Raw genomic sequence first — 10,648 nt, forward strand, 5'->3', positions numbered from 1 at the left:
TACACCTGGGTTCTTTACTTGGTTTCACTGATGTGTGTGTCTATCACTCTGTCAATAGCATACTATCTTGACTACTGTAGCAATACAGCAAGCCTTAACATCAGGAAGACTGATTCCTTCCCACCCTACTTCCTTCTTTTTCAAACTTGTTTTGGCCATACATTTTGGAATAAACTTATCTATGTCTCCAGAAAACCTTGCTAAAAGTTTGATAAGAACTGCAATAAATATAGATCAATTTAGTGAGGATTGACATCTTTACTACGTTGAGTCTTCTAATCCATAAGCGTGGTATGTTTTTTCAACTATTTAGGTCTGCTTTGGTTTCTTTTTAATTCGATTTCGTAGTTTCTAATTATACAAATCTTGTGCATCCTTTGTTAGATTTACACCTAAGTATTTCATTGTCTTTAGAGCAGTGACAAATGACACTACTGTTTAAGTTTCAGTTTCCATTTGTTCATTGTTAAATATAAATGCAACTGATTTTTTCTGCATTAACCTAGTATGTTTCAACCTTGCTGAACTCACTTATTAATTATAGAATAGCTTTAAAATACAGATTCCTTAAGATTTTCTATGTAGATAGTCATGTCATCTGTAAATAGAAAGTTCTGTTTCTTTATTTCCAAGCTGTATGCTTTCTATTTTTCTGATGCCTAATTGCATTGGCCAGAACTTTCAGTATCATGTTAAATAAGAATCATGAAAGCAGACATTCTTGACTTGTTCTTGATCTTAGAGAAAAAGCATTCAGTCTTTCACAATTAAGTATGAGGTTAACTGTAGGGGTTTTTTGGTAGATGCTCTTTATGAGTTCCTATTTCTAGTTTGCAGAGAGTTGTCATAAATGGGCACAGGGTTTTGCCAAATGCATTTTCTGTGTCAATTGATATGATCATATAATTTTTCTTCTTTAGCCTGTTGATACAGTGCATTATGTTAGTTGGGTTTTAAATAGTCTTGCATACGTGGAATAAATCCACTTGATCATGGGGTGCTATTTTTATGTACTTCTGTATCTGATTTGATAATATTTTGTTAAGGATTTTTACATCTAAATTCATGAGAGAGATTGATCAGTATTTTTCCTTTTTGCTATCTTTGGTTTTTGTGTTAAAAAAGTTTATGAAGATCAAACTGGCTTCATGCAATGAGTTGATAACTGTTCCCTCTTCTCCATTTTCTGAAAGAGAGTATTGTATTTTTATTTAATAAGTTATTTTTTTAAGATTTGCACTGTTGGTCTGGAAAATGCATAATATGATGAGATATTAAGATATTAAGAGAAGGTAACTTCTTCCTTCACATTTAGGGTGTTCCTCTCTGGAGTCCACTATGTATTGACTAGAGATGGAATCTCAGACTAGAAAAATCCAAATGTGGAAGGAATGTGTCTCTGATGTCTGTCTTCCTACTCAAAGGTATTTTAAGCAACACTAAAGAAGGATTAGAGATTAGCACCTGTGTAAGGAGCTTATCAGACAGCTAAAATTTTAATCACTTTCTAATTACTTAGTACCTGCCCTTTGAGTCTTTTCCTGTATATGATTAATAATATTTTCCCATCTGTCAGAAAGTATCAAGAACCAAGGATTACAGAGCTATGAAACATAATTTTTAAAAAGTATTTTATGATATGTAAGTTTTAAATTTGCATATAGCAAAACTCATTTTCTGTGGTATGGACTTCTATGGGTTTAGACAAATGCATAGACTTATAGATCCACCACTATAATCAAGATGCCAAATAACTTCATCACCCTTTAAAATCCCTTGCATCGTCCCTTTACATGCAGTCAGCTTCTCTCAACCCTTGGCAGCCACGGATTTGTTCTTCAACATTATTGTTTTGTCTTTTCTGAATGTCATTAATTAAATCAGACAGTATAGAGCCTTCCAGTTCTGGGTTCTTTCACTTAGTGAAATGTGCTTACTATTTATCTATGTTATTACATCTATCAATAATAATTCCTTTTCTTTTCCCAGCATGGTTCTTGTTGGTTTTATTTCTTATGTCTTGGAAATCTTAGTGTCCAGCACAACCAAAGTTCGTCTAGAGAAATTTCTTGGTCATCAGTCAGCTTGCTTAGTGCCATGTGACTCCATTACCTGAATGATAAGATCTTGAGATAGGCAACCAATTAAAAGTCAGTCATCACTAACCTAGCCAATGACCAAAGAAGTGATCTGGTAGAATTGTTCTGACAGAGGCAGTGTGTATTTACTGCTGATAGGCCAGGCTACTCAAATCCTCTAAGACTCAGTGGCAACAGGAGGAATAGTTAGAAAGAACAGCCCCTTGGAACAGGGAACAATGGATACATTTCCTAAATGTACAAAATGACCAGATCTTTAGAACTTCACAGAGTCTGGAACACTGTTTCATTCTCCACAAGACCTTGCTGAATGTGGTTGAGGGTCCTATCTTCCACACTTCCCTTGTATCCCATACTATCTCTTTTTGTTGTTGTTCTTTTTTTCTAGATGTTCAAAATTCTTTTTCTTTCTTTCTTTCTCTTTCTTCTTTCATATAATGTCCATTCTGTTTTGAGACTTCCTTTATCATTTATTTTAGTATAAGTCTTCTGGGGATAGATTGCCTTAGCCTTTCTTTATTATGATGTCTTTATTTCCTTTCATTCCTGAAGGATAAATTTCTGGACAGAGGTGACAGGTTTTTTGTTTTTGTTTTTTGTGTTTTTTGGGGGTCAGATCTAGGAAAGTGTTGTGCTTCTTTCGTTTTGACCCATGGTTTCTTTTTTTTTTTTTTTATGTATATGAAATTTATTGACAAATTGGTTTCCATACAACACCCAGTGCTCATCCCAAAAGGTGCCCTCCTCAATACCCATCACCCACCCTCCCCTCCCTCCCACCCCCCATCAACCCTCAGTTTGTTCTCAGTTTTTAAATTTTTTTTTTTCAACGTTTATTTATTTTTGGGACAGAGAGAGACAGAGCATGAACGGGGGAGGGGCAGAGAGAGAGGGAGACACAGAATCGGAAACAGGCTCCAGGCTCTGAGCCATCAGCCCAGGGCCTGACGCGGGGCTCGAACTCCCGGACTGCGAGATCGTGACCTGGCTGAAGTCGGACGCTTAACCGACTGCGCCACCCAGGCGCCCCTGTTCTCAGTTTTTAACAGTCTCTTATGCTTTGGCTCTCTCCCACTCTAACCTCTTTTTTTTTTTTTTTCCTTCCCCTCCCCCATGGGTTCCTGTTAAGTTTCTCAGGATCCACATAAGAGTGAAACCATATGGTATCTGTCTTTCTCTGTATGGCTTATTTCACTTAGCATCACACTCTCCAGTTCCATCCACGTTGCTACAAAAGGCCATATTTCATTCTTTCTCATGGCCATGTAGTACTCCATTGTGTATATAAACCACAATTTCTTTATCCATTCATCAGTTGATGGACATTTAGGCTCTTTCCATAATTTGGCTATTGTTGAGAGTGCTGCTATGAACATTGGGGTACAAGTGCCCCTATGCATCAGTACTCCTGTATCCCTTGGATAAATTCCTAGCAGTGAGTGCTATTGCTGGGTCATAGGGTAGGTCTATTTTTAATTTTCTGAGGAACTTCCACACTGCTTTCCAGAGCGGCTGCACCAAGACCCATGGTTTCTGATGAGAAATCCTCTGTCATTCTATTTTTTTTTCACGTCTAGGTAAGGTGGCATATATATACATATATATATTTATATATATATACACACACACACACGTATACATATATACATATGTATACACATATACATACATATATACATATATATATACATATATATATTTAAGTTGCTTTCAAAAGCAAATATATATAAATATATATATTTTTAATTGCTTTCAAAATTTGTTTTGTCTTTAGTTTCTTGAAGTTTGATTATGATGTGCTTTGGCATACATTTCTTTGGGGTTATCTCATTGGGGTTTGCTAGCTTCTTGATTCCATAGACTTATGTCTTTCACCAGATTTGGGAAATTTTTAGTCATTATTTCTTCAAGTACTTTTTTAGCCTTATCCTTTTCTCCTCTCCCAGAACTCTGATGACAAGAATATTAGATCTTTTAGTTTCCCAGGTCCCAGGCTGTCCTCCTCCTCCACCTCCACCTCCCCCTTCCTCCTCTCTTTCTTCTTCTTCTTCTTCTTCTTCTTCTTCTTCTTCTTTTCTGTTGTCAAGCCCATGCCCATCCATTGAGTTTTTTATGCTGGTTGTTTTATTTTTCAGTTGTAAATTTTCATTTTGTTCTTCTTTAGATACCTTGCTATTGCTGAATAGTGATGAAAATTAAGATTCCTCATTTGGCCTCCTCTGATACCATTCTGGTAGAAAGGAAGAGGGTGCCTCGTTATCACTGGTGGGAGATGAAAGTTTAATATCCCCATATGGCCTTCTCTGATACTACCCAGGTAGGGATGGAGTAGGATTACCTAATTATAGCTGGGCCAGGATGGAAGTCTCTTTACTCTGCTTGTGCTGAGGGGGTTGATGTTGGCCTTTTTTTCTTCCCATGATATTGGATTTGTTGATGTTGGATTTGTTTCCACGGCATCGAGATTTTGTTCTACTTATTTTCTGCCTTACTAGATTCTCTTTCCTGGTTATTTGTCTAGAGAGAGTAGGCTTTTTGAGAGGAGATATATATATATATATATATATATATATATATATAATTTTTTTTGTCTGCTCCTGTTTGTGTTTCCCTAGATGCTTCCCTTGCATCTAGGTCAGGATATACAAGGCAAAAAGAGAACTCAAAGAATTTGCTGCCACATTGTTCCTTGAGTCCCAAGTTGCCTATTTGATCTATCTTCTTTTGAACGTTTAAAATATTCTTATGTTTGTTCCATATGTAATATCCAGGAGTTTTAGCTGTACTTAGCAGGAGAAATGGAAAGAAGTATATTTACCCCATTCTTGTCCAGAACTGGATACGATAGAAGCTTTTAAATCTTTAAAGCAATTTAAGATTTTTCTAATCATAAACCATCGAGAGCTATATTAGAATCATTTTAGGAGAGTTTTTTCCAACTATAGACTTTGCCTTGCCCCACACATCCCACTCTTCACTCTCCATTCTCCTGGGTCTCCCTGGGAGGGAGAAGAGTCATGGCACAACAGCCCTCATCCTCCTTCTAACATTGGGAAATCACTGGTTGCAAATCCTGCTACTGATCAGTATGGTTTATCTCTCTCAGATGTTGTTGGGATGGCAGAAACTGAGAACCTTGGCACATTATGGAATATGACATATGAGGAAACTGAGACCTGAAGAGGTGGTGATCTTGTCACATAGCAGAGATGTGGTAAAACGGGTCTGCATATGGGTCTATAATAGTACTTTTCAGACATTAATATGCAAACAAATCATCTTGATACCTTGTAACAATGCGGCTTCTGGTTCAGGCAGTCTGGAGCGGGGCCTGAGGTCCTGCATTTCTAACAAATGCCCAGGTGGTGTGCATGCCATTACACTTTGAGTAGCAACACTCGAGAACATTCCGCTTATTGTTCTATTCACCGCCTGTATGAATTGCAGTCCTTCAACAAAGAAACAGAGAATGGGTGAGGGTTTGACAGATAAGAATCTCAGTTTCCATGTGCCCAGTGTGTAAGAGTAGAGGAAGATCTCAATGGTAATGGAGACACAGAGGTGGGAGTGGAAAGACTCATCCAGACACCAAACACTCTGCCAGCTCTGTGAGGTGTCTGCTGCTTCAGAACTCCTCTAAGTTTGGTAAAGACCAGAGGAAAGCTCATCAAAATACCCTGTGAGCTGTTCAGCTGCCCCTTTAATCTGCTCGGGGCCCCTGGTTGAGAAGCTTTCCCTGCCCGAGAAGGATGAATTGACCTTCTTTCTCTATCATCTTACGGAGTGCAATTCTCTAACAAGTAAGGATTTAGGGAAGGCACGTCACAATCCGCTGGTAAGGTTTTAGAGAGACCAGCAACAGATACATCTTGGTCTATGTCTGCTTCGCTCTACTACAGTAGACAGATGGCTGAAATATGTAAGGTGTGCTCAGATTTTTTCTCCTGGATTTACTACTAACTTCATCGGCAGTTTTGAATCAATCACTTTATTTCTCTATGCTAAGTATGTCAAAAGAGCCTGATGATATTAACATTAGGCTAAGATCTATACAAACTGATGTCCAAACTAACACCAGTGGTTCAATGTAATTGAAAGACTGAAGCCAAGTGTACCAATGAATTGAATTGCAGCCTGGGTCTTGCTCCTGAAGCCTTTGGGTACGAAGATCCAGCAATCATTTCAAATAAATGCCATCAGTTAGCAGTTATTCTGTGTCTTTTTTGATTTGTGGTTCTGTCTTACTGAGGAAATATATACAGTACCTGTTAGGGAGAGATGCTGAATACTTTTCAGTGTCATGGCTCACACAATCAGCATCCCAGTGTCCCCATGGGGCGTAGGGGGACACGATGGTTGACACTCTTCTTTCCAGTTATCTAGAGTCCCAGGAGAATTATGACACGATGTGCATATGGTGGGGATTGATTTATGATTGGGGATGTGTGTGTCAGGGAAAGGGCAGGAATGGGAGGATAACAAGGACTTACAGTGGGAATGGAGGAGGCACAAACTGGAAATATACTCCTGGATATCAACACTTTGTGTGTGTGTTTGTGGATTCAATACCTATTTACTGACAGGAGAGAGCCCAAGTAAGTTTTGTGAGAGTATTCAATTGTCAGAAAACTCCTAAGCCTGTCCCAGTCTCACCCCTTGTTCTTCCAACTTCTTTGCACCTGGGTTGGTTCTCTAAGCTCCTAACAGTGGGATTAAGAAGCATGTGGGTATTATAGGGAGATAAATCGGGGTGCAAAGATCCTTTATTCATCTCCTGTGAAGAAGGCAACTGGACAGTTTATGAGAGCAACATTCAACTCTGTGAGTATTTCTCAACTTGTGGTGTTTAGGCAGATTATAACTGAAGGGCTTTTGGTGGGGGGGGGGGCGGGGGTAGGGGTTGATCTGGCTCTAAAATAAAGAAATGGAAGAAGAGGACACACTGAACCTGTGGGCCTGGACTGGGGCTGGGAATGAAACTAGGAGAAAACATGAAAGAAATACACCCAAATAGCCTTATAATGTCATGTAGCAAGCTTATAAGTAAAACTTGATCGTTACAAGGTCATTGCAAAACTTGATTACTAAATTCATTTGGAAAGAACTCCAAACTGACCCTCCTTTTTTCTGTGGTTCCATGGCAAACAGTTTTCTGGGAAAGGAGGGATTTGGGGCACTAAATGACCACAGAGAAAACAGTTATTTATTCCTAGGATGTGCTTAAAAAGACCAAGGCACAAGACGGGGGACATGAGAGTGTGAGGATAAGGAGGAAGAAAGCCAAGAGCCAGCACAGGCATGACCTCGGTGCAGTGTGGGTGGCTTAGCCTTCTCTTTCTGAGGTCAAAGTGTTTGTTTGTTCCAGTTTGAAGGAAGGCATTTGTTGGATTTTTGTTTTTATCTTTTCGTGACTTTGGTTTGGGTCTTCCTTGGCTCTCCAAATTATTTGATTCTCTCTGCTTCAGCAGAATCCTTATGGGTTCCACCCCATCAGTGCAGAGAGAACACCCCTGCATCTATCTCCTCCCCAACCCTTCTCTTATAGCCCCTCAGCCTATATCTTTGCTGAGGAGAGACCGGAAGTCTGGGGTGATAGCAGCAGCATCAGAGATCCTGACTCAAGAACCTTCTGAAACTGCTCTTCCTTAGCTGGAATTTATAAACGATGATCCTCTGTAGCTTCCTACAGCTGAGCTCCATTGCCTTGGCTCTAAGGCGACACCAACCCTGGTTTCCTACCAAACTGCGCCTTGATGTATTACTCTGTGGCATCCACTTCTTCCTGAAGAACAACGCTTCATAACCTTCAAAAGGAGAAGACCTAGCATCACCTTAAAAATAGAAAGCCATTCTGCCTCACAAAGGAATGGATTGCTTGACACTTTGGGGAGGCAAAAATGTGAAATGTCCTTTTTAGGTAAAATCGAGTCTGACTCTAGATTCAGGATTATTTAGCCCGGGAGATACCCTTTTAATTCCTAGGAAAGCATGGCCAGGATAAGTTTAGCTATGGTGATATCTATGGCAGACAACACTAACTTCCACCCAGGAAAGGGTCATATTTGTCTGCTCCTCCCAAAGGTTGAACAGGGAGAACTACAGGGCATATCTATGACAGAAACACTCTAGGGGTTAGTACTCAACCTATGTACTCCTATGTACTCAAAAATGAAATATCGTACATGAAATGCACACGAAACATAAACTTATTTTCCACAGTGCAAACCCTGAGGGTTATCTTCATGATCCAGGGATTAACCAGGCAACTGTTATGTAACTCTTTCTGAAGAGAATTCTTTTACATAATGCATCACACCTAGCATAGACAGGAAGTCTGTGCAAGCTCAGAGGTGCAACTTCAAAATTATACGTGAAAACATGCAAAAGAAACTTATAAGAAAAAAGGGGAAGTATAATCAGGGAAAGATGGAAATCAAGTGTAATTTTTACGTTCTTTGGGACTGCTGTTAGGGATGTCAAAGGAATCCAAGGAAGGTTTAAGGCAGAATTTCAAGACGAGGCATAAATTAATAGTCAGGGTTTTTGAGGGATGCAGCAAGTGCTGAATGACGGTCACCTCTCTGGTACATGACAGGGGATCTTCATCAGTTGGCCCAGGAGAATGAGTGTAGGAGTGCAGGTGAACCTGTGTCATAATTATAGATTTACTTGCCTGGTTTCCACTACTTATAGAAGGTCTATTGCATAGTTACTCTTTTTCTTATTTCTTATTTACTTTATGCCCTTTAATTTTCCCTGTAACTCTAAAAAAGAAGTTATATTTGATTGACTCTATAGATGGAATGAGGAACAGAGAAGTTACACAACTTATCCAAGGTCACATAGACAGTTTTGTGGAGCAGGGATTTGAAACTATGTCTATTTGATTCTAAAACACATTCTCTGTTTTTTAAATTAATTTATTTAGTTTTGAGAGAGAGAGAGAGAGAGAGAGAGAGAGTACAAGCAGGGGAGGGGCAGAGAGGAGCGACAGAATACCAAGCAGACTCCATACCATCAGGGCAGAGCCTGATGTGGGGCTTGAACCCATGAACTATGAGATCATGACCTGAGCCAAGATCAAGAGTAGGACTCTTAATCGACTGTGCCACCCAGGAACCCCAAGCACATACCTTTTACATTGCACTGCCCTCAAAGTGTAATTTGACTGATTAGTTTACCTTAGGCCCTCATATTGTAGACTCTAGATCTCACATGGTGGGATCCTAATTAGACTTGCTAGATAAAATAAAATATTTCCAGTAAAATTAGAACTTCAGATAAACAATGAATAATTCTCTTAGTATAAGTATATACCATACAATATTTGGGATATACTTATACTAAAAATATTTGTTATTTATCTGAAATTCAAATTTAACTGGGTGCCCTGTATTTTTATTTGCTAAATCTGGTAATCCTAGTCCTAGTAAACTCTCCAGATGAGAGAAAGGAAAGTTTGTGGTATGTTAACATTTTGAAAGAATTGAGAAGTCACAAAAACTTGATCTGGGAGAAATTGTCTAGTTTTCCTCTATGACTTTGTCAGAGTTGGGATGTGTCAGTTAGCGGTGGTAAACTCTGACAATAATGTGTCTCTTGGCTGCCTACTAGCAAGTTACATGGTCCCAACCACATTCGGATGAGGCACAAACTTTGGCTGTTTACTAGGGCAGAAGAGGGACCATAGCACAAGGACTGGATTCAGTGAGCAAAGGAGCTGGCAGCCTATTTCCAAAAGCCACTGAGAGCTTTGTGAGATGAAGGCCAAATGATGCCTTCTCTATGGTTTGACGGCGAAGTCACAGGGTCAGGATCTTGCAACCCAATATCCCAAGTATTAGTTCAATTTTTTCACTTATTTATTCACCCATTGACAAATATATATGGCACACCTGCTATGCTCCAGGCACTGTTGTAGGTTCTAAGGTCACAGAAATGAATGAAAACTGAAAAAAAACCAACAGGCTTATGGAACACATTCCAGTGGGGAACTTAGATAAAATCCATGGCATAAGCAAGTGATCCAGAGCCCTAGCCAGGTGCATCACCCCTGGTACCCACTCACAGATTAGTCAACGTGTTTCTATTGAAGAACTTGAGAATCAGCAGGAGAAAATGAAAATAGTAAGTGGGGAAAAGAAGATAAGGAAAAAATATCTTTTGGCAAAGATAGTAATTTAACCTTATTTGAAAGTAATCGGAAAAAGTTGATGAACTCAAAGTCATACAATATAAGATTTGAGGGATGTTCAGTGTGGCAGAAAAAGAGAAAGATGGTTAGCACGGGCCAAAGAGTGTCAGGGAGAGTTGAAGCTGATAATATTAGCATAGGTCTATAATTTACAGATTATATAAATCTTCCAGGTAGCAGAGTATGAGATGGTTTTGCTCAGAGTAAGTGATTAAGGCTACTGAGAAGTTGTTCAGCACTTTCTAGAATCTTCCTTCTGAGGATAGGTGTTATCAACTTTTGTGATAGAAAAGGAGAAAGAAAAAAAGTCATCCTTTGGCCTAGCATATGTATTTTTTAATTTTATCTTTTTAAC

This window comes from Lynx rufus, unplaced genomic scaffold, assembly GCF_022079265.1.
Source record: "Lynx rufus isolate CCGP_SWC_20201006 ecotype Redwood Valley unplaced genomic scaffold, mLynRuf1.p SCAF_7, whole genome shotgun sequence".
Taxonomy (NCBI): Eukaryota; Metazoa; Chordata; class Mammalia; order Carnivora; family Felidae; genus Lynx; species Lynx rufus.